The sequence below is a fragment of the Mytilus galloprovincialis genome, chromosome 6 (genome assembly GCF_965363235.1).
Source record: "Mytilus galloprovincialis chromosome 6, xbMytGall1.hap1.1, whole genome shotgun sequence".
NCBI lineage: Eukaryota > Metazoa > Mollusca > Bivalvia > Mytilida > Mytilidae > Mytilus > Mytilus galloprovincialis.
In genome coordinates, this window is record NC_134843.1 from 26,879,235 (window position 1) to 26,903,976 (window position 24,742).

Consider the following 24,742-nt stretch of genomic DNA (forward strand, 5'->3'; position numbering starts at 1 on the left):
ATTTCTGAATTTGCCCGTAGATTTTCAAGTGACAACAACCTCAGGCGATATAACTTTGTTCACCTTTAGTATCCCCGAGCCGAACCTTCGGTAGACATTATTCATGTTCGACTTCTTGTTATCCGTTATTCAACAATTTTATTTTCAAATAAAGCAGTTCCAATGAATAGTGTTTTAACCATTCAAATGATTGCTTTGTAGGTTTACAAACCAGTGTAACTAATCGAGATGTACTTTATTAAAGTTCTCAATGTTGTCAGGAATAGGGGGATGAATTAAGAGTAAGTGTATATGAGGCTAACTAACAGAAAATGACAGCAAAAAAAGTAGCCTTCAGAGAGAGTCGAACTCTCGACCTCCAGTTTACTAGACTGGCGCTCTAACCAACTGAGCTATGAAGGCTCCATGATAAATGATTTGAAATATTCAATATTTATATCTAGACTTACTCTTCCGTGATCTATGGGCAAGCATATACAGGTGCACACTAATAGACAGAGAAACAATTGCATTCTAGACATTATGCAGTTGCTTCTGCTTCATTTTACCTAAGAATGAGACGAAACGGTCGATTTAATGTTGATACATCGATTTTTCTTCCTATTGTGTTATTTCATCATATTTACTATTTCTGTCTCTCGGAATATATATATATATATATATGTATATTGATTGATGAATTTACAATAAAGAATTTCTAATTACCTGCAATTTGTCATGAAGCTAAATAACCAAAACGAAGCACTTGCATGTCTTTTGACGGTCGAATGTTACGGCTAGATATAAGTATACAATTCTGATGTCTGAAACTATTCTGTCGCCATAGCTCAGTCGGTTGACGGCCAGACAGGGAATACCGAGGACCGCAGTTCGAATCTCACAATGGGTTTTTGAATTTGAGAGCAATATTTTTCTCATTGAACTCAAATGTTTTTGACCTGTGCTATAAGCAAGATCAAACGTTAAATTCACATTTCTGAATTTGCCCGTAGATTTTCAAGTGACAACAACCTCAGGCGATATAACTTTGTTCACCTTTAGTATCCCCGAGCCGAACCTTCGGTAGACATTATTCATGTTCGACTTCTTGTTATCCGTTATTCAACAATTTTATTTTCAAATAAAGCAGTTCCAATGAATAGTGTTTTAACCATTCAAATGATTGCTTTGTAGGTTTACAAACCAGTGTAACTAATCGAGATGTACTTTATTAAAGTTCTCAATGTTGTCAGGAATAGGGGGATGAATTAAGAGTAAGTGTATATGAGGCTAACTAACAGAAAATGACAGCAAAAAAAAGTAGCCTTCAGAGAGAGTCGAACTCTCGACCTCCAGTTTACTAGACTGGCGCTCTAACCAACTGAGCTATGAAGGCTCCATGATAAATGATTTGAAATATTCAATATTTATATCTAGACTTACTCTTCCGTGATCTATGGGCAAGCATATACAGGTGCACACTAATAGACAGAGAAACAATTGCATTCTAGACATTATGCAGTTGCTTCTGCTTCATTTTACCTAAGAATGAGACGAAACGGTCGATTTAATGTTGATACATCGATTTTTCTTCCTATTGTGTTATTTCATCATATTTACTATTTCTGTCTCTCGGAATATATATATATATATATATGTATATTGATTGATGAATTTACAATAAAGAATTTCCAATTACCTGCAATTTGTCATGAAGCTAAATAACCAAAACGAAGCACTTGCATGTCTTTTGACGGTCGAATGTTACGGCTAGATATAAGTATACAATTCTGATGTCTGAAACTATTCTGTCGCCATAGCTCAGTCGGTTGACGGCCAGACAGGGAATACCGAGGACCGCAGTTCGAATCTCACAATGGGTTTTTGAATTTGAGAGCAATATTTTTCTCATTGAACTCAAATGTTTTTGACCTGTGCTATAAGCAAGATCAAACGTTAAATTCACATTTCTGAATTTGCCCGTAGATTTTCAAGTGACAACAACCTCAGGCGATATAACTTTGTTCACCTTTAGTATCCCCGAGCCGAACCTTCGGTAGACATTATTCATGTTCGACTTCTTGTTATCCGTTATTCAACAATTTTATTTTCAAATAAAGCAGTTCCAATGAATAGTGTTTTAACCATTCAAATGATTGCTTTGTAGGTTTACAAACCAGTGTAACTAATCGAGATGTACTTTATTAAAGTTCTCAATGTTGTCAGGAATAGGGGGATGAATTAAGAGTAAGTGTATATGAGGCTAACTAACAGAAAATGACAGCAAAAAAAGTAGCCTTCAGAGAGAGTCGAACTCTCGACCTCCAGTTTACTAGACTGGCGCTCTAACCAACTGAGCTATGAAGGCTCCATGATAAATGATTTGAAATATTCAATATTTATATCTAGACTTACTCTTCCGTGATCTATGGGCAAGCATATACAGGTGCACACTAATAGACAGAGAAACAATTGCATTCTAGACATTATGCAGTTGCTTCTGCTTCATTTTACCTAAGAATGAGACGAAACGGTCGATTTAATGTTGATACATCGATTTTTCTTCCTATTGTGTTATTTCATCATATTTACTATTTCTGTCTCTCGGAATATATATATATATATGTATATTGATTGATGAATTTACAATAAAGAATTTCCAATTACCTGCAATTTGTCATGAAGCTAAATAACCAAAACGAAGCACTTGCATGTCTTTTGACGGTCGAATGTTACGGCTAGATATAAGTATACAATTCTGATGTCTGAAACTATTCTGTCGCCATAGCTCAGTCGGTTGACGGCCAGACAGGGAATACCGAGGACCGCAGTTCGAATCTCACAATGGGTTTTTGAATTTGAGAGCAATATTTTTCTCATTGAACTCAAATGTTTTTGACCTGTGCTATAAGCAAGATCAAACGTTAAATTCACATTTCTGAATTTGCCCGTAGATTTTCAAGTGACAACAACCTCAGGCGATATAACTTTGTTCACCTTTAGTATCCCCGAGCCGAACCTTCGGTAGACATTATTCATGTTCGACTTCTTGTTATCCGTTATTCAACAATTTTATTTTCAAATAAAGCAGTTCCAATGAATAGTGTTTTAACCATTCAAATGATTGCTTTGTAGGTTTACAAACCAGTGTAACTAATCGAGATGTACTTTATTAAAGTTCTCAATGTTGTCAGGAATAGGGGGATGAATTAAGAGTAAGTGTATATGAGGCTAACTAACAGAAAATGACAGCAAAAAAAGTAGCCTTCAGAGAGAGTCGAACTCTCGACCTCCAGTTTACTAGACTGGCGCTCTAACCAACTGAGCTATGAAGGCTCCATGATAAATGATTTGAAATATTCAATATTTATATCTAGACTTACTCTTCCGTGATCTATGGGCAAGCATATACAGGTGCACACTAATAGACAGAGAAACAATTGCATTCTAGACATTATGCAGTTGCTTCTGCTTCATTTTACCTAAGAATGAGACGAAACGGTCGATTTAATGTTGATACATCGATTTTTCTTCCTATTGTGTTATTTCATCATATTTACTATTTCTGTCTCTCGGAATATATATATATATATGTATATTGATTGATGAATTTACAATAAAGAATTTCCAATTACCTGCAATTTGTCATGAAGCTAAATAACCAAAACGAAGCACTTGCATGTCTTTTGACGGTCGAATGTTACGGCTAGATATAAGTATACAATTCTGATGTCTGAAACTATTCTGTCGCCATAGCTCAGTCGGTTGACGGCCAGACAGGGAATACCGAGGACCGCAGTTCGAATCTCACAATGGGTTTTTGAATTTGAGAGCAATATTTTTCTCATTGAACTCAAATGTTTTTGACCTGTGCTATAAGCAAGATCAAACGTTAAATTCACATTTCTGAATTTGCCCGTAGATTTTCAAGTGACAACAACCTCAGGCGATATAACTTTGTTCACCTTTAGTATCCCCGAGCCGAACCTTCGGTAGACATTATTCATGTTCGACTTCTTGTTATCCGTTATTCAACAATTTTATTTTCAAATAAAGCAGTTCCAATGAATAGTGTTTTAACCATTCAAATGATTGCTTTGTAGGTTTACAAACCAGTGTAACTAATCGAGATGTACTTTATTAAAGTTCTCAATGTTGTCAGGAATAGGGGGATGAATTAAGAGTAAGTGTATATGAGGCTAACTAACAGAAAATGACAGCAAAAAAAGTAGCCTTCAGAGAGAGTCGAACTCTCGACCTCCAGTTTACTAGACTGGCGCTCTAACCAACTGAGCTATGAAGGCTCCATGATAAATGATTTGAAATATTCAATATTTATATCTAGACTTACTCTTCCGTGATCTATGGGCAAGCATATACAGGTGCACACTAATAGACAGAGAAACAATTGCATTCTAGACATTATGCAGTTGCTTCTGCTTCATTTTACCTAAGAATGAGACGAAACGGTCGATTTAATGTTGATACATCGATTTTTCTTCCTATTGTGTTATTTCATCATATTTACTATTTCTGTCTCTCGGAATATATATATATATATGTATATTGATTGATGAATTTACAATAAAGAATTTCCAATTACCTGCAATTTGTCATGAAGCTAAATAACCAAAACGAAGCACTTGCATGTCTTTTGACGGTCGAATGTTACGGCTAGATATAAGTATACAATTCTGATGTCTGAAACTATTCTGTCGCCATAGCTCAGTCGGTTGACGGCCAGACAGGGAATACCGAGGACCGCAGTTCGAATCTCACAATGGGTTTTTGAATTTGAGAGCAATATTTTTCTCATTGAACTCAAATGTTTTTGACCTGTGCTATAAGCAAGATCAAACGTTAAATTCACATTTCTGAATTTGCCCGTAGATTTTCAAGTGACAACAACCTCAGGCGATATAACTTTGTTCACCTTTAGTATCCCCGAGCCGAACCTTCGGTAGACATTATTCATGTTCGACTTCTTGTTATCCGTTATTCAACAATTTTATTTTCAAATAAAGCAGTTCCAATGAATAGTGTTTTAACCATTCAAATGATTGCTTTGTAGGTTTACAAACCAGTGTAACTAATCGAGATGTACTTTATTAAAGTTCTCAATGTTGTCAGGAATAGGGGGATGAATTAAGAGTAAGTGTATATGAGGCTAACTAACAGAAAATGACAGCAAAAAAAGTAGCCTTCAGAGAGAGTCGAACTCTCGACCTCCAGTTTACTAGACTGGCGCTCTAACCAACTGAGCTATGAAGGCTCCATGATAAATGATTTGAAATATTCAATATTTATATCTAGACTTACTCTTCCGTGATCTATGGGCAAGCATATACAGGTGCACACTAATAGACAGAGAAACAATTGCATTCTAGACATTATGCAGTTGCTTCTGCTTCATTTTACCTAAGAATGAGACGAAACGGTCGATTTAATGTTGATACATCGATTTTTCTTCCTATTGTGTTATTTCATCATATTTACTATTTCTGTCTCTCGGAATATATATATATATATATGTATATTGATTGATGAATTTACAATAAAGAATTTCCAATTACCTGCAATTTGTCATGAAGCTAAATAACCAAAACGAAGCACTTGCATGTCTTTTGACGGTCGAATGTTACGGCTAGATATAAGTATACAATTCTGATGTCTGAAACTATTCTGTCGCCATAGCTCAGTCGGTTGACGGCCAGACAGGGAATACCGAGGACCGCAGTTCGAATCTCACAATGGGTTTTTGAATTTGAGAGCAATATTTTTCTCATTGAACTCAAATGTTTTTGACCTGTGCTATAAGCAAGATCAAACGTTAAATTCACATTTCTGAATTTGCCCGTAGATTTTCAAGTGACAACAACCTCAGGCGATATAACTTTGTTCACCTTTAGTATCCCCGAGCCGAACCTTCGGTAGACATTATTCATGTTCGACTTCTTGTTATCCGTTATTCAACAATTTTATTTTCAAATAAAGCAGTTCCAATGAATAGTGTTTTAACCATTCAAATGATTGCTTTGTAGGTTTACAAACCAGTGTAACTAATCGAGATGTACTTTATTAAAGTTCTCAATGTTGTCAGGAATAGGGGGATGAATTAAGAGTAAGTGTATATGAGGCTAACTAACAGAAAATGACAGCAAAAAAAGTAGCCTTCAGAGAGAGTCGAACTCTCGACCTCCAGTTTACTAGACTGGCGCTCTAACCAACTGAGCTATGAAGGCTCCATGATAAATGATTTGAAATATTCAATATTTATATCTAGACTTACTCTTCCGTGATCTATGGGCAAGCATATACAGGTGCACACTAATAGACAGAGAAACAATTGCATTCTAGACATTATGCAGTTGCTTCTGCTTCATTTTACCTAAGAATGAGACGAAACGGTCGATTTAATGTTGATACATCGATTTTTCTTCCTATTGTGTTATTTCATCTCATATTTACTATTTCTGTCTCTCGGAATATATATATATATATATATGTATATTGATTGATGAATTTACAATAAAGAATTTCCAATTACCTGCAATTTGTCATGAAGCTAAATAACCAAAACGAAGCACTTGCATGTCTTTTGACGGTCGAATGTTACGGCTAGATATAAGTATACAATTCTGATGTCTGAAACTATTCTGTCGCCATAGCTCAGTCGGTTGACGGCCAGACAGGGAATACCGAGGACCGCAGTTCGAATCTCACAATGGGTTTTTGAATTTGAGAGCAATATTTTTCTCATTGAACTCAAATGTTTTTGACCTGTGCTATAAGCAAGATCAAACGTTAAATTCACATTTCTGAATTTGCCCGTAGATTTTCAAGTGACAACAACCTCAGGCGATATAACTTTGTTCACCTTTAGTATCCCCGAGCCGAACCTTCGGTAGACATTATTCATGTTCGACTTCTTGTTATCCGTTATTCAACAATTTTATTTTCAAATAAAGCAGTTCCAATGAATAGTGTTTTAACCATTCAAATGATTGCTTTGTAGGTTTACAAACCAGTGTAACTAATCGAGATGTACTTTATTAAAGTTCTCAATGTTGTCAGGAATAGGGGGATGAATTAAGAGTAAGTGTATATGAGGCTAACTAACAGAAAATGACAGCAAAAAAAGTAGCCTTCAGAGAGAGTCGAACTCTCGACCTCCAGTTTACTAGACTGGCGCTCTAACCAACTGAGCTATGAAGGCTCCATGATAAATGATTTGAAATATTCAATATTTATATCTAGACTTACTCTTCCGTGATCTATGGGCAAGCATATACAGGTGCACACTAATAGACAGAGAAACAATTGCATTCTAGACATTATGCAGTTGCTTCTGCTTCATTTTACCTAAGAATGAGACGAAACGGTCGATTTAATGTTGATACATCGATTTTTCTTCCTATTGTGTTATTTCATCATATTTACTATTTCTGTCTCTCGGAATATATATATATATATATATGTATATTGATTGATGAATTTACAATAAAGAATTTCCAATTACCTGCAATTTGTCATGAAGCTAAATAACCAAAACGAAGCACTTGCATGTCTTTTGACGGTCGAATGTTACGGCTAGATATAAGTATACAATTCTGATGTCTGAAACTATTCTGTCGCCATAGCTCAGTCGGTTGACGGCCAGACAGGGAATACCGAGGACCGCAGTTCGAATCTCACAATGGGTTTTTGAATTTGAGAGCAATATTTTTCTCATTGAACTCAAATGTTTTTGACCTGTGCTATAAGCAAGATCAAACGTTAAATTCACATTTCTGAATTTGCCCGTAGATTTTCAAGTGACAACAACCTCAGGCGATATAACTTTGTTCACCTTTAGTATCCCCGAGCCGAACCTTCGGTAGACATTATTCATGTTCGACTTCTTGTTATCCGTTATTCAACAATTTTATTTTCAAATAAAGCAGTTCCAATGAATAGTGTTTTAACCATTCAAATGATTGCTTTGTAGGTTTACAAACCAGTGTAACTAATCGAGATGTACTTTATTAAAGTTCTCAATGTTGTCAGGAATAGGGGGATGAATTAAGAGTAAGTGTATATGAGGCTAACTAACAGAAAATGACAGCAAAAAAAGTAGCCTTCAGAGAGAGTCGAACTCTCGACCTCCAGTTTACTAGACTGGCGCTCTAACCAACTGAGCTATGAAGGCTCCATGATAAATGATTTGAAATATTCAATATTTATATCTAGACTTACTCTTCCGTGATCTATGGGCAAGCATATACAGGTGCACACTAATAGACAGAGAAACAATTGCATTCTAGACATTATGCAGTTGCTTCTGCTTCATTTTACCTAAGAATGAGACGAAACGGTCGATTTAATGTTGATACATCGATTTTTCTTCCTATTGTGTTATTTCATCATATTTACTATTTCTGTCTCTCGGAATATATATATATATATGTATATTGATTGATGAATTTACAATAAAGAATTTCCAATTACCTGCAATTTGTCATGAAGCTAAATAACCAAAACGAAGCACTTGCATGTCTTTTGACGGTCGAATGTTACGGCTAGATATAAGTATACAATTCTGATGTCTGAAACTATTCTGTCGCCATAGCTCAGTCGGTTGACGGCCAGACAGGGAATACCGAGGACCGCAGTTCGAATCTCACAATGGGTTTTTGAATTTGAGAGCAATATTTTTCTCATTGAACTCAAATGTTTTTGACCTGTGCTATAAGCAAGATCAAACGTTAAATTCACATTTCTGAATTTGCCCGTAGATTTTCAAGTGACAACAACCTCAGGCGATATAACTTTGTTCACCTTTAGTATCCCCGAGCCGAACCTTCGGTAGACATTATTCATGTTCGACTTCTTGTTATCCGTTATTCAACAATTTTATTTTCAAATAAAGCAGTTCCAATGAATAGTGTTTTAACCATTCAAATGATTGCTTTGTAGGTTTACAAACCAGTGTAACTAATCGAGATGTACTTTATTAAAGTTCTCAATGTTGTCAGGAATAGGGGGATGAATTAAGAGTAAGTGTATATGAGGCTAACTAACAGAAAATGACAGCAAAAAAAGTAGCCTTCAGAGAGAGTCGAACTCTCGACCTCCAGTTTACTAGACTGGCGCTCTAACCAACTGAGCTATGAAGGCTCCATGATAAATGATTTGAAATATTCAATATTTATATCTAGACTTACTCTTCCGTGATCTATGGGCAAGCATATACAGGTGCACACTAATAGACAGAGAAACAATTGCATTCTAGACATTATGCAGTTGCTTCTGCTTCATTTTACCTAAGAATGAGACGAAACGGTCGATTTAATGTTGATACATCGATTTTTCTTCCTATTGTGTTATTTCATCATATTTACTATTTCTGTCTCTCGGAATATATATATATATATATATGTATATTGATTGATGAATTTACAATAAAGAATTTCCAATTACCTGCAATTTGTCATGAAGCTAAATAACCAAAACGAAGCACTTGCATGTCTTTTGACGGTCGAATGTTACGGCTAGATATAAGTATACAATTCTGATGTCTGAAACTATTCTGTCGCCATAGCTCAGTCGGTTGACGGCCAGACAGGGAATACCGAGGACCGCAGTTCGAATCTCACAATGGGTTTTTGAATTTGAGAGCAATATTTTTCTCATTGAACTCAAATGTTTTTGACCTGTGCTATAAGCAAGATCAAACGTTAAATTCACATTTCTGAATTTGCCCGTAGATTTTCAAGTGACAACAACCTCAGGCGATATAACTTTGTTCACCTTTAGTATCCCCGAGCCGAACCTTCGGTAGACATTATTCATGTTCGACTTCTTGTTATCCGTTATTCAACAATTTTATTTTCAAATAAAGCAGTTCCAATGAATAGTGTTTTAACCATTCAAATGATTGCTTTGTAGGTTTACAAACCAGTGTAACTAATCGAGATGTACTTTATTAAAGTTCTCAATGTTGTCAGGAATAGGGGGATGAATTAAGAGTAAGTGTATATGAGGCTAACTAACAGAAAATGACAGCAAAAAAAGTAGCCTTCAGAGAGAGTCGAACTCTCGACCTCCAGTTTACTAGACTGGCGCTCTAACCAACTGAGCTATGAAGGCTCCATGATAAATGATTTGAAATATTCAATATTTATATCTAGACTTACTCTTCCGTGATCTATGGGCAAGCATATACAGGTGCACACTAATAGACAGAGAAACAATTGCATTCTAGACATTATGCAGTTGCTTCTGCTTCATTTTACCTAAGAATGAGACGAAACGGTCGATTTAATGTTGATACATCGATTTTTCTTCCTATTGTGTTATTTCATCATATTTACTATTTCTGTCTCTCGGAATATATATATATATATGTATATTGATTGATGAATTTACAATAAAGAATTTCCAATTACCTGCAATTTGTCATGAAGCTAAATAACCAAAACGAAGCACTTGCATGTCTTTTGACGGTCGAATGTTACGGCTAGATATAAGTATACAATTCTGATGTCTGAAACTATTCTGTCGCCATAGCTCAGTCGGTTGACGGCCAGACAGGGAATACCGAGGACCGCAGTTCGAATCTCACAATGGGTTTTTGAATTTGAGAGCAATATTTTTCTCATTGAACTCAAATGTTTTTGACCTGTGCTATAAGCAAGATCAAACGTTAAATTCACATTTCTGAATTTGCCCGTAGATTTTCAAGTGACAACAACCTCAGGCGATATAACTTTGTTCACCTTTAGTATCCCCGAGCCGAACCTTCGGTAGACATTATTCATGTTCGACTTCTTGTTATCCGTTATTCAACAATTTTATTTTCAAATAAAGCAGTTCCAATGAATAGTGTTTTAACCATTCAAATGATTGCTTTGTAGGTTTACAAACCAGTGTAACTAATCGAGATGTACTTTATTAAAGTTCTCAATGTTGTCAGGAATAGGGGGATGAATTAAGAGTAAGTGTATATGAGGCTAACTAACAGAAAATGACAGCAAAAAAAGTAGCCTTCAGAGAGAGTCGAACTCTCGACCTCCAGTTTACTAGACTGGCGCTCTAACCAACTGAGCTATGAAGGCTCCATGATAAATGATTTGAAATATTCAATATTTATATCTAGACTTACTCTTCCGTGATCTATGGGCAAGCATATACAGGTGCACACTAATAGACAGAGAAACAATTGCATTCTAGACATTATGCAGTTGCTTCTGCTTCATTTTACCTAAGAATGAGACGAAACGGTCGATTTAATGTTGATACATCGATTTTTCTTCCTATTGTGTTATTTCATCATATTTACTATTTCTGTCTCTCGGAATATATATATATATATATATGTATATTGATTGATGAATTTACAATAAAGAATTTCCAATTACCTGCAATTTGTCATGAAGCTAAATAACCAAAACGAAGCACTTGCATGTCTTTTGACGGTCGAATGTTACGGCTAGATATAAGTATACAATTCTGATGTCTGAAACTATTCTGTCGCCATAGCTCAGTCGGTTGACGGCCAGACAGGGAATACCGAGGACCGCAGTTCGAATCTCACAATGGGTTTTTGAATTTGAGAGCAATATTTTTCTCATTGAACTCAAATGTTTTTGACCTGTGCTATAAGCAAGATCAAACGTTAAATTCACATTTCTGAATTTGCCCGTAGATTTTCAAGTGACAACAACCTCAGGCGATATAACTTTGTTCACCTTTAGTATCCCCGAGCCGAACCTTCGGTAGACATTATTCATGTTCGACTTCTTGTTATCCGTTATTCAACAATTTTATTTTCAAATAAAGCAGTTCCAATGAATAGTGTTTTAACCATTCAAATGATTGCTTTGTAGGTTTACAAACCAGTGTAACTAATCGAGATGTACTTTATTAAAGTTCTCAATGTTGTCAGGAATAGGGGGATGAATTAAGAGTAAGTGTATATGAGGCTAACTAACAGAAAATGACAGCAAAAAAAGTAGCCTTCAGAGAGAGTCGAACTCTCGACCTCCAGTTTACTAGACTGGCGCTCTAACCAACTGAGCTATGAAGGCTCCATGATAAATGATTTGAAATATTCAATATTTATATCTAGACTTACTCTTCCGTGATCTATGGGCAAGCATATACAGGTGCACACTAATAGACAGAGAAACAATTGCATTCTAGACATTATGCAGTTGCTTCTGCTTCATTTTACCTAAGAATGAGACGAAACGGTCGATTTAATGTTGATACATCGATTTTTCTTCCTATTGTGTTATTTCATCATATTTACTATTTCTGTCTCTCGGAATATATATATATATATATATGTATATTGATTGATGAATTTACAATAAAGAATTTCCAATTACCTGCAATTTGTCATGAAGCTAAATAACCAAAACGAAGCACTTGCATGTCTTTTGACGGTCGAATGTTACGGCTAGATATAAGTATACAATTCTGATGTCTGAAACTATTCTGTCGCCATAGCTCAGTCGGTTGACGGCCAGACAGGGAATACCGAGGACCGCAGTTCGAATCTCACAATGGGTTTTTGAATTTGAGAGCAATATTTTTCTCATTGAACTCAAATGTTTTTGACCTGTGCTATAAGCAAGATCAAACGTTAAATTCACATTTCTGAATTTGCCCGTAGATTTTCAAGTGACAACAACCTCAGGCGATATAACTTTGTTCACCTTTAGTATCCCCGAGCCGAACCTTCGGTAGACATTATTCATGTTCGACTTCTTGTTATCCGTTATTCAACAATTTTATTTTCAAATAAAGCAGTTCCAATGAATAGTGTTTTAACCATTCAAATGATTGCTTTGTAGGTTTACAAACCAGTGTAACTAATCGAGATGTACTTTATTAAAGTTCTCAATGTTGTCAGGAATAGGGGGATGAATTAAGAGTAAGTGTATATGAGGCTAACTAACAGAAAATGACAGCAAAAAAAGTAGCCTTCAGAGAGAGTCGAACTCTCGACCTCCAGTTTACTAGACTGGCGCTCTAACCAACTGAGCTATGAAGGCTCCATGATAAATGATTTGAAATATTCAATATTTATATCTAGACTTACTCTTCCGTGATCTATGGGCAAGCATATACAGGTGCACACTAATAGACAGAGAAACAATTGCATTCTAGACATTATGCAGTTGCTTCTGCTTCATTTTACCTAAGAATGAGACGAAACGGTCGATTTAATGTTGATACATCGATTTTTCTTCCTATTGTGTTATTTCATCATATTTACTATTTCTGTCTCTCGGAATATATATATATATATATATGTATATTGATTGATGAATTTACAATAAAGAATTTCCAATTACCTGCAATTTGTCATGAAGCTAAATAACCAAAACGAAGCACTTGCATGTCTTTTGACGGTCGAATGTTACGGCTAGATATAAGTATACAATTCTGATGTCTGAAACTATTCTGTCGCCATAGCTCAGTCGGTTGACGGCCAGACAGGGAATACCGAGGACCGCAGTTCGAATCTCACAATGGGTTTTTGAATTTGAGAGCAATATTTTTCTCATTGAACTCAAATGTTTTTGACCTGTGCTATAAGCAAGATCAAACGTTAAATTCACATTTCTGAATTTGCCCGTAGATTTTCAAGTGACAACAACCTCAGGCGATATAACTTTGTTCACCTTTAGTATCCCCGAGCCGAACCTTCGGTAGACATTATTCATGTTCGACTTCTTGTTATCCGTTATTCAACAATTTTATTTTCAAATAAAGCAGTTCCAATGAATAGTGTTTTAACCATTCAAATGATTGCTTTGTAGGTTTACAAACCAGTGTAACTAATCGAGATGTACTTTATTAAAGTTCTCAATGTTGTCAGGAATAGGGGGATGAATTAAGAGTAAGTGTATATGAGGCTAACTAACAGAAAATGACAGCAAAAAAAGTAGCCTTCAGAGAGAGTCGAACTCTCGACCTCCAGTTTACTAGACTGGCGCTCTAACCAACTGAGCTATGAAGGCTCCATGATAAATGATTTGAAATATTCAATATTTATATCTAGACTTACTCTTCCGTGATCTATGGGCAAGCATATACAGGTGCACACTAATAGACAGAGAAACAATTGCATTCTAGACATTATGCAGTTGCTTCTGCTTCATTTTACCTAAGAATGAGACGAAACGGTCGATTTAATGTTGATACATCGATTTTTCTTCCTATTGTGTTATTTCATCATATTTACTATTTCTGTCTCTCGGAATATATATATATATATATATGTATATTGATTGATGAATTTACAATAAAGAATTTCCAATTACCTGCAATTTGTCATGAAGCTAAATAACCAAAACGAAGCACTTGCATGTCTTTTGACGGTCGAATGTTACGGCTAGATATAAGTATACAATTCTGATGTCTGAAACTATTCTGTCGCCATAGCTCAGTCGGTTGACGGCCAGACAGGGAATACCGAGGACCGCAGTTCGAATCTCACAATGGGTTTTTGAATTTGAGAGCAATATTTTTCTCATTGAACTCAAATGTTTTTGACCTGTGCTATAAGCAAGATCAAACGTTAAATTCACATTTCTGAATTTGCCCGTAGATTTTCAAGTGACAACAACCTCAGGCGATATAACTTTGTTCACCTTTAGTATCCCCGAGCCGAACCTTCGGTAGACATTATTCATGTTCGACTTCTTGTTATCCGTTATTCAACAATTTTATTTTCAAATAAAGCAGTTCCAATGAATAGTGTTTTAACCATTCAAATGATTGCTTTGTAGGTTTACAAACCAGTGTAACTAATCGAGATGTACTTTATTAAAGTTCTCAATGTTGTCAGGAATAGGGGGATGAATTAAGAGTAAGTGTATATGAGGCTAACTAACAGAAAATGACAGCAAAAAAAGTAGCCTTCAGAGAGAGTCGAACTCTCGACCTCCAGTTTACTAGACTGGCGCTCTAACCAACTGAGCTATGAAGGCTCCATGATAAATGATTTGAAATATTCAATATTTATATCTAGACTTACTCTTCCGTGATCTATGGGCAAGCATATACAGGTGCACACTAATAGACAGAGAAACAATTGCATTCTAGACATTATGCAGTTGCTTCTGCTTCATTTTACCTAAGAATGAGACGAAACGGTCGATTTAATGTTGATACATCGATTTTTCTTCCTATTGTGTTATTTCATCATATTTACTATTTCTGTCTCTCGGATATATATATATATATATATGTATATTGATTGATGAATTTACAATAAAGAATTTCCAATTACCTGCAATTTGTCATGAAGCTAAATAACCAAAACGAAGCACTTGCATGTCTTTTGACGGTCGAATGTTACGGCTAGATATAAGTATACAATTCTGATGTCTGAAACTATTCTGTCGCCATAGCTCAGTCGGTTGACGGCCAGACAGGGAATACCGAGGACCGCAGTTCGAATCTCACAATGGGTTTTTGAATTTGAGAGCAATATTTTTCTCATTGAACTCAAATGTTTTTGACCTGTGCTATAAGCAAGATCAAACGTTAAATTCACATTTCTGAATTTGCCCGTAGATTTTCAAGTGACAACAACCTCAGGCGATATAACTTTGTTCACCTTTAGTATCCCCGAGCCGAACCTTCGGTAGACATTATTCATGTTCGACTTCTTGTTATCCGTTATTCAACAATTTTATTTTCAAATAAAGCAGTTCCAATGAATAGTGTTTTAACCATTCAAATGATTGCTTTGTAGGTTTACAAACCAGTGTAACTAATCGAGATGTACTTTATTAAAGTTCTCAATGTTGTCAGGAATAGGGGGATGAATTAAGAGTAAGTGTATATGAGGCTAACTAACAGAAAATGACAGCAAAAAAAGTAGCCTTCAGAGAGAGTCGAACTCTCGACCTCCAGTTTACTAGACTGGCGCTCTAACCAACTGAGCTATGAAGGCTCCATGATAAATGATTTGAAATATTCAATATTTATATCTAGACTTACTCTTCCGTGATCTATGGGCAAGCATATACAGGTGCACACTAATAGACAGAGAAACAATTGCATTCTAGACATTATGCAGTTGCTTCTGCTTCATTTTACCTAAGAATGAGACGAAACGGTTGATACATCGATTTTTCTTCCTATTGTGTTATTTCATCATATTTACTATTTCTGTCTCTCGGAATATATATATATATATGTATATTGATTGATGAATTTACAATAAAGAATTTCCAATTACCTGCAATTTGTCATGAAGCTAAATAACCAAAACGAAGCACTTGCATGTCTTTTGACGGTCGAATGTTACGGCTAGATATAAGTATACAATTCTGATGTCTGAAACTATTCTGTCGCCATAGCTCAGTCGGTTGACGGCCAGACAGGGAATACCGAGGACCGCAGTTCGAATTGAATTTGAAAAAAATGAGCCTACTGTGATTTAGAGATTGATACCCTTTGAGTATGAATAAGACGGTTTTGTTTATTTACTCAGATAATCTTCCACCATTTTACGAACATATTCGAACAGTGTCATGTATAAGATAGTTTAATTGATGCTGTTAAACAACTTTGAATATTGAAGAGAGCATTTTTATCTGAGTATGATGTCACACAACATTACTGTAATAGTTAGTAAGGGACTACATTCGTGGGTACCGGACTGGTTTCTTGTTGTCCTGTTATCTGACAGTTTGACTGAAAACCACAATTTGCCATTACTGCATGTAACTCTATTATGAAAGTGGTGTACAATAATAAAAAAAAAAAATCATCCCACCGGTCAGCATTTAAAATTGTTTTGTCTGCATTGAATATACAATTTTATTCTTAAACAAATCTTAAGCATTTGTCAAAAAAAAATTAACTATTTGATATTGATATCATTGTCATCTAGATAAAGTTTAGATATAACGACAGATTTTGTTTTTTTCCTACCTTCATTAATCACTCTTTCAACACAGGTTTTTTCACTTAAGAAATTTAAATAAAAGGTCAACAGAACAATAAAAGACATTCTTTCATGTTCCCTCCGAGAAAAGATACAAAATCACAAATATATATATAGATATATTAATCTGAAAATAAGGGAAACGACATATGTGACCCACCCATTTACATGCTTATGAAGGTAGAAAGCCCTTTTTTCAAAAACGCTTTTAGCTATTATAAACATAATAAATATCGAAATTCAATCGAATACTGGAATTTTATGGAACCGTCATACAAGTGAGAGGTTTCGCTAGCTTTAAAACCAAAAATAATCACCATTATTTCCATAAGAAAATGTGTGTACCAAGACAGGAATATAACATTCGAACAGATGTTATCGATGCAGTTGTTGTATTTGAGCTTTTGATTTTGCCATTTGCTTAGGGACTCTCCGTTAAGAATTTTCTTCGGAGTTTTTTTGTTTTTACTTTTGTTCTGTTTCTTATTTGTGTAGAAGATATAAATACTTCACTTTGACGTCTTTTTTCGGACATCATATATAAGTTCTGAAGACACTTTTCGATGTCGTTTGAATTTAAAATAATATTTAAATCTACATTTTAGATTGATACAAAATAATTCTCTGCTCTATAGATTGTCATAAATTGAGTTTAAAATATATCCATAAAAGAGGGACGAAAGATACCAAAGGGACAGTCAAACTCATAAATCTAAAACAAACTGACAACGCCATGGGTAAAAATGAAAAAGACAAACAAACAACAGCACACACGACACAACATAGAAAACTAAAGAATAAACAACACGAACCCCACCAAAAAAACTAATAGATGCACAGTATCGAATGCATATATGAGAACAACTACTTAAAAACTGTTACGCGTCGTATATTATGTACAGAGACATGCATGAAAGACAAATGAAAAAAGAATTTCTAAATTCTTTCTTTCACACATTTAAAATTAACAGCATTTCAACTATTCTAAATTACATTTTTTTTGTAAAATACATGTAGAGCTAAGAATGTTTGTATTGTAGTTGATTTAATGCGTTTGAAATTTGTATTCAAATATGCTGTTCAAGATAACTAAGCACCGATAAATTACAATAAATTCGTTTTTTTATAAACTAATACCTTCGATGATAAAAAAAAAATCGTCATCTAACAGTCTCATTATCAAGCTGGTATTCGAAAAGACTTCTTATTGTTATTACAACATGTCTCATTAAAACTGTCAATGGAACTGAGGACAGGGGACACTTGATTTGCCATGGTTAAAAGTTTTGTGGTATATTGATATGTAGTAATTAAATTTTGTATTTTGACTTACAATGTACCATTACAAGCCTGTAATATTATGTGGTGGCCACACATTTATACAGGGAAATCATCAATTTGATTACATTAATGTTTTGCTTAGGCTCACATATCTTAATTTGAGCAATTGTTAAATATCATTTTTTATGTAGCTGTTTGATTATTCAAAGTCATACTTAAGAATGTGATTTTTTTTAAATCATTATATGCGCATTCCCAGAATTTATTTCTGGTTGATGTTCTTGGGGCATAATCTTTAAAACTTAAAATTGTCTAAAATAAGAACAAATGCAATGAACTTTGAGTCACACAAAAAGTAAATAACTGATAAATATCTTAATCTGGGAATTAACATATGGGCTTGTCGTAACTGAAAGATCTCTTAGATTGGTAGAATGTGTTGTTTGTCTAACCAATGAACCCAACCCTTATAAAATGATTTATACAGTAGGTTACAATGTTTTGCTGTTCAACACGGTCTTAAATAAAGGAAACCATAAGACGCTAAGATCTTTTCACTTACCCGTTCCAAGTTCAGTGATGTTCATTGATTATCGTCTGTCATAATTGTTTTTAATTTTTGACACTGATGACCACAGATATATTCCAATTGATGTACTTGTCACCATACTCGAGTCTTTCTTTTCTTTGTTTGGAACATCGCCAATAATAATAATCATCAAAAGCAAGACTGACGCAACTGTAAGATAAAAGTATGTCCAAATAAGATATTGTCCCCGGGTAACATGACACTATTTCATTATGAAACCGTGTTTGTCGCTGTGACATGTTGTCAAATGCTTCGAGACAATTCAAGAAGAGGCCCCCTTTTTCCGATAACGATTCCCATAATAAAATTATGTGATTGGGTTTAATAAGTTAAAAGATAACTTTCTTCACCATTTACTCGCCACTGTATTTTTTATATTACAATAAATAAAGCTCTAAATGGAATTCTTAGTGACGCAAGATTTTTATAACATTATCGTTCTTAGTTTAAGACGAATAACGATTGATTTTGATTTTAATGTCAAATTCATAATTTCTTCTTTCGAAGAGCAATTAAGGAATAAAGCATCATAACTAAATTTATCATTATTTTATTGCGCAGTGTATGTTATTGCTTCAAATATAAATAATGCTTAATAAACTGTGTGCGTGCGAAGCGTTCTTTTCTGGATTTATCTTCTTCAGAAACGATCAAACTTAAACATTTGAAAGCGAAGGATGTGTCAATACATAGAAACGTTAGGAGTAATGTTACCAAAGTTAACAAAAAGAAGAGCCGAATGCAGCTTGGTTTGTAATGAGGTGGTTTATAATACACAAATACAGAGCAATCTTCTTTCTAACAAACTCCAATCTTAATTGACAAAGATTGTCAGTTTTCCTATCGAAGGTCGGTGGTTTTCTACAGGCATTCTGGCTTCCATCGACAATAAAAACAGGCCGGCACAAATGTTGCGCTAAAACACCAACAATCAATCAATATTTCTGACAATTCGGATGACAGGAAGATAATATGTGCACATATAAGTGAATATATCAAACGCAAAGCAGAGAAATCATTAACTGTAACATTTTCTAGTGGAAACCATGCTTGTGAGAAAGCCAACCTGTGATATGGAAAATGTCATACCTGTTTCAACCACGGTCACTGGCAATTTGAATTTGAAAATAAGAAACTAAAGTTAATTACTGTTTTATCGAATTTAGTACCTTTTGTTCAGGTTTATGCAGCATGAAAGATATCAAATGAATTAAAATTACATAACTGACAAGTCTTCAGAAGGTATTAACAACGATGAAAGTGTTTGTTTGCTCAAGCATGAGCTTATCAATAGACGCATTGACGGCAATTTAATTCCATCTGTAGGCAAATTGAAACCATAAATACACAACTAGGATGATAAAGAGAGAAGTACAAATATTTTATATTTGTCTGATTTAAATTACTGCCATGAAATGATGTGGTTTTGAATAATAATTAATCAGCCAGGGATAACCGATATTTTCTTTACGTTTGAATTAATAAAATTGATAGAAAAGGTTTGGACTTCATAAGTGGATGATAATATGTGTGTGATTAATCCCTTGCGAATTAAAAAAAATACATTTTGAATTCAAGTATGAAGATGGTTCAGTGGAAAGAGATTATTTGAAATGGGGAGTTTGTTTAGACATGACCATCAGAGTGTATATAAAACTAACAAGTGAAGATCATATGTGTACCAAAGTTTTAATGTAGTGGTTAAATACTGTAAACTCCAGTGTTAGAAAAGTTAGAAAAATTTATAGGATTGGCTGAAAAAAGCAATTTATCTCGAAGATCTAGTCAGTCTGTATTTGATTTTCTTAAACAAAGTGTCAAAGTCACACCAACCTGACCAAAGACAAATGAAAGAGAATAAAACAACCGAAGGTCACCAATGGGTCTTCAACATAGCAATAAAATTTTGTAACCGAAAGCGGGCTTCATCTGGCTCCTAAACATAAATGTGTATAACTTCAGTGCAAATGGACGTCATACTAAATTTCATAACATACAAATGAACTAAAATTAAAAGTCATACCAGACTAACAAAGGCCAGAGGCTCCTGACTTGGGACAGACACAATGATAACTCTAGATAATGTAGAAAACAAACAAATAACTATATGCACAGTAAAACGCAGTTTAAAAAAAATCAGAGTCCGATGTAAGAATAGATAACACAAGAAACTAAGCAAAATCACAATGATACATAAATTAATAAAGAACTATTAGCAGTTACTGACATGAAAAAGAATGTTTAGTAATAAAAGCAAAATACATGAAATAGTTTGATTTGAATTTGAACACGTAACTTATAGTTTCAAGTGAACTTTAAAAAAATCTACTTTATGCCATTGTTTAAATGCTTAACTGTATCAGTAAGGATGAAATGTTGTACATACCAACATATGTTGCTGGTATAATGGGTGAGATAATCTCAATGCTAGCTATATTGGATAGCTGAATAGCTGGATCAGGCTCAGAACTAGAAAGCTGTACCAAGCAAGTTGGTGGTTATTTATTGCTCATCAATCTAGCTGTTTAGGACTCAGGTTCTGGTTGAATTCAGTACACCAATTAAATGAAAAAGTGACGAATCAGCTTTATACGATGTGTCTGTGTCTTTCCTGACTAACGACATTTTAACAACATCTTAGATTGTGGTTCAACACAAATGTCGTCGGTCTGCTAAGAACAAACCGTGACCTATTACCGGATATGACTTTTTGTGCTAAGCGATGTGTCTCGGTATTTATATATCCAACATTCATGTACATTGTATTTAGTTATGTTTCTTTAGTGGGTTCGGTTAGATATTGTGTTATATCTTATCGTTTGTCGTTTGAATTCTGTTTTTTTGGTGCATTTCACATGTGTCTCGTTTGTCAGTGTGGTCGAGTTTGTTTCCCTTTTTCGTGGATATAGTATTGTGTAAGTCCAAAATAGTTATGACGTCGTCAGAACATTAATTTTTGAATAGCATGTTTATGACTTTCATGGTCAAGATGATTTTTTGGACTAGTATTGAGAAAATAAATTTATGGATCTCGTTTCAAAGAATTTCAAGATTATATATAAGTCACAAAAATATGTCACTGTTTTGGTGTGCTGTGAAGTTGTTAAAGGAAGATGTTCGTTGTTATTCTACGGTTTACATGTTGAAATATACTTTAATATTATTTATCTATGCGTTCATCTCTACTGAGTTTCTAGCGTTAGTTTGTGCTGTATTCCGGTTACGTAGTGTTGTTATTTTAGCGATATTATTAAACATTCATATATAGGCGGTAGGTGTAGCTAGCCATAAAACAAGATTCAAATGTCTTCAAATGTCCTGTACAAAGTCAGAAATATGACAGTTGTTATCAAATAGACCGTTTATATGTATGCTGGCGTTGATTTGTTGTACTTCAGTGTTTCTGTTGTTTCGTTGTTTCCTTCTTATAGTTGACGTGTTTTCCTCGGTTTTAGGTTAAAGCTCTGTTTTCTCTCAAACGATTTATGACTTTTTAACAGAGGTATACTACTGTTGCCGTTATTAAGTTAGATGTTTGTGGAAAAGACGCGTTCACTGATGCTTCTGATGTAGATTTTGTTGGCTTTATAGTGCATATTGCGTAGGTGCCGAACTTGTCTGTGACTCGTAAAATTTTCTGTCTGTCTGTTTTCTATCTGTCATGATTTAATAGTTTATTGGTCAGACCTTCACAACGAAGTTAATATAAAAACGATCGTTTAAGACTTAAATTCGTTTCCTGGTGATAGACAGAACTGACTGCAAGCAAATTGCTTCAATGCTACTGAATTCGTCGCAATGGCTCCGTCTGAAATTGACATATAGACAGAAGATGACCTGATAATTCATTGTTCAGACTTTTAAGAGGTGTTCATATCGAAATGACTCGCGAAATGTACGTTTCAGATCAAAATTGAAATACTGAGTACTGTAGTTTGACAGTATCAACAAGTTATAAAAGTTCAGCATGGTGTGAAACTGAATCAGTTAGCATAACAAACTCAAAGTTTAAAATCAAAAAGAATAATAAGAATTTCACAATAAAGCCAGTATAGTTAAACATAACGGTATTAGAACATAAGAACTAAAAATGATTGCTTTACATATGTTGTGATAGTTATTAAGATTATAACTCAATGTTGACTGCTCTGTCACTTTTGTTTTCATTTTTACCTATTATGTCTGTTTTGTTTGTTCACATATTGCATGTTTTATCAACCGTTTTCTATATGAAGAAATGCTGTACCAAGATAGGAATATGGTAGGTGTTTTCCATTTGTTTCATGAGTTTGAGCTTTTGATTTGCCAATCGGTAAGGGACTGTCTGATTTGAATATTTAAAAAAAACATTGTGCAGGGTAAATTTGGTATGATCATGAACTAATATAAAAACTAAAGCATATCTAATCTCAATTGTGGATGATCTGAGTAGAATCCAGATTGTTACGATTGGTATCAAATGTTCAGTTTTTAAGAATTTTTGGTCCTCTGTGCTCTCCAGTTCGTACTTTATTTGCCCTTTTTAATTATTTTTCAAGCGTCACCGATTAGTCTTTTTTTACCGGGCGTCTGGCAAAAAAAAACCAATTTCAATCCTGGTACCTATGATGAGTTTATTTACATACTACTGTTTAAAAGAAGAAGACATATCAATGTCTCTTTGTTTAGCATCCTTTGAATATGTATTGTGAATTTACCAAATCATTAAGATGTTCATATGACACAAGTCGGTCTGACATCAATATGGTATATCTGAATTTTGTTTTTCATATTGGCATATAGCTTTAAAAGATGTTGAAATGTGCAAAATACTAGTATTTTTCGGGTAAAGCGCTTAATCATATATATTGACAAAATACATGTATGAAATGATAATTTAAAATAGTTTTTTTTCAAAGAACAAAACATGACCGGTTGTAGCATCATCCTATCGAGCATGATCTTATTGGACAGGAATCTTTATCACAATTTGGTTGATAGTTTATATCGATTTCGATTTTCGATGCCAAAAATGACAGTACTGCTAGTAGTACGGTGACCGAGTAAGGAAAAGTCTCTTATTTAAGGAGTTTAATCGTCATTCGGACTATACGGCTAAAAATCACAGTATTGGTAGTTCAAATGTTAAACTTATCATTTTGACTTGTCGTCAAAAAATCGTACGGTGCAATTTTTGTAAAATGGGCGTTGAAGTACGTTTGTTTATTTGAAAGAAAAATCGAATTTGAAAAGTTTTGAGGTCTACATGGTAATAGAACATTCGTAATGTGATTCCTGTTATTATATACATTGTTGTTACACCTTGATTTAACGATTTCAAATAAAGTTTAGTAAAATTAATCCGTTAATAAAGGGTTTTTGTAAAAGTTTAACACTACAAATATTTTGCATTTAATAAAGTACATTTCAATTCAATTTCATCACTTGTTTTTACACAAAATGTTAAATAAGCAACATTTATATGATATTTCATACCTTTATCAATCAATAATATCAAATTCATTTATCTCAGAAGCATTATTTCAGCAATTCAAGCCAGACACAAGTCCTAACGCTCATATGACAGAGCTATTCGAAGCTCATACACAGCCTCATATAGATACATATAAACAATGGGGTTGTGCTGTATTACTGACATTTATATACTGAGATATTTTCCTTAGAGCAGTAGACATTTTGCTGTTTAAAAGAACATTATAAAAGCATCAAGGGGATCAGGTGGCACTGTAGGCGTAACAAATTAAAAGTCTGCGCTTGTTAGATAGACCCTTACTAGACATTTCATAGAATCCCTTGGTACTTAATTACTGGAAATGTTTGGAATTACTGCAAATAATGCAAATTCACACGAAAAAACAAAACAACAGCACTGAAATTAGATGAAAAACATGTTATTGTCATAGTGAACCATCTAAATGAACCATGACTAATCCCTTTGA

The 24,742-nt window shown here is 34.3% G+C and overlaps 17 non-coding genes across 17 annotated transcripts; all 17 read right to left on the bottom strand.

Annotated features, from left to right (window-relative positions):
* Positions 1-328: 328 nt before the first annotated feature.
* Positions 329-402, bottom strand: Trnat-agu (transfer RNA threonine (anticodon AGU)). Its single transcript has one exon. It is a non-coding gene; the product is annotated as a tRNA-Thr (tRNA).
* An 899-nt stretch (positions 403-1,301) lies between these two features.
* On the bottom strand, positions 1,302-1,375 carry Trnat-agu (transfer RNA threonine (anticodon AGU)). Its single transcript has one exon. It is a non-coding gene; the product is annotated as a tRNA-Thr (tRNA).
* An 898-nt stretch (positions 1,376-2,273) lies between these two features.
* Trnat-agu (transfer RNA threonine (anticodon AGU)) lies at positions 2,274-2,347 on the bottom strand. The gene has a single exon. It is a non-coding gene; the product is annotated as a tRNA-Thr (tRNA).
* An 894-nt stretch (positions 2,348-3,241) lies between these two features.
* Trnat-agu (transfer RNA threonine (anticodon AGU)) lies at positions 3,242-3,315 on the bottom strand. Its single transcript has one exon. It is a non-coding gene; the product is annotated as a tRNA-Thr (tRNA).
* Positions 3,316-4,209: 894 nt separating this feature from the next.
* Positions 4,210-4,283, bottom strand: Trnat-agu (transfer RNA threonine (anticodon AGU)). Its single transcript has one exon. It is a non-coding gene; the product is annotated as a tRNA-Thr (tRNA).
* Positions 4,284-5,177: 894 nt separating this feature from the next.
* Trnat-agu (transfer RNA threonine (anticodon AGU)) lies at positions 5,178-5,251 on the bottom strand. The gene has a single exon. It is a non-coding gene; the product is annotated as a tRNA-Thr (tRNA).
* An 896-nt stretch (positions 5,252-6,147) lies between these two features.
* Trnat-agu (transfer RNA threonine (anticodon AGU)) lies at positions 6,148-6,221 on the bottom strand. Its single transcript has one exon. It is a non-coding gene; the product is annotated as a tRNA-Thr (tRNA).
* Positions 6,222-7,121: 900 nt separating this feature from the next.
* On the bottom strand, positions 7,122-7,195 carry Trnat-agu (transfer RNA threonine (anticodon AGU)). The gene has a single exon. It is a non-coding gene; the product is annotated as a tRNA-Thr (tRNA).
* Positions 7,196-8,093: 898 nt separating this feature from the next.
* Trnat-agu (transfer RNA threonine (anticodon AGU)) lies at positions 8,094-8,167 on the bottom strand. Its single transcript has one exon. It is a non-coding gene; the product is annotated as a tRNA-Thr (tRNA).
* Positions 8,168-9,061: 894 nt separating this feature from the next.
* On the bottom strand, positions 9,062-9,135 carry Trnat-agu (transfer RNA threonine (anticodon AGU)). Its single transcript has one exon. It is a non-coding gene; the product is annotated as a tRNA-Thr (tRNA).
* Positions 9,136-10,033: 898 nt separating this feature from the next.
* Positions 10,034-10,107, bottom strand: Trnat-agu (transfer RNA threonine (anticodon AGU)). The gene has a single exon. It is a non-coding gene; the product is annotated as a tRNA-Thr (tRNA).
* Positions 10,108-11,001: 894 nt separating this feature from the next.
* On the bottom strand, positions 11,002-11,075 carry Trnat-agu (transfer RNA threonine (anticodon AGU)). Its single transcript has one exon. It is a non-coding gene; the product is annotated as a tRNA-Thr (tRNA).
* Positions 11,076-11,973: 898 nt separating this feature from the next.
* Positions 11,974-12,047, bottom strand: Trnat-agu (transfer RNA threonine (anticodon AGU)). Its single transcript has one exon. It is a non-coding gene; the product is annotated as a tRNA-Thr (tRNA).
* An 898-nt stretch (positions 12,048-12,945) lies between these two features.
* Positions 12,946-13,019, bottom strand: Trnat-agu (transfer RNA threonine (anticodon AGU)). Its single transcript has one exon. It is a non-coding gene; the product is annotated as a tRNA-Thr (tRNA).
* An 898-nt stretch (positions 13,020-13,917) lies between these two features.
* Trnat-agu (transfer RNA threonine (anticodon AGU)) lies at positions 13,918-13,991 on the bottom strand. Its single transcript has one exon. It is a non-coding gene; the product is annotated as a tRNA-Thr (tRNA).
* An 898-nt stretch (positions 13,992-14,889) lies between these two features.
* On the bottom strand, positions 14,890-14,963 carry Trnat-agu (transfer RNA threonine (anticodon AGU)). Its single transcript has one exon. It is a non-coding gene; the product is annotated as a tRNA-Thr (tRNA).
* An 897-nt stretch (positions 14,964-15,860) lies between these two features.
* Trnat-agu (transfer RNA threonine (anticodon AGU)) lies at positions 15,861-15,934 on the bottom strand. Its single transcript has one exon. It is a non-coding gene; the product is annotated as a tRNA-Thr (tRNA).
* Between the last annotated feature and the right edge of the window lie 8,808 nt (positions 15,935-24,742).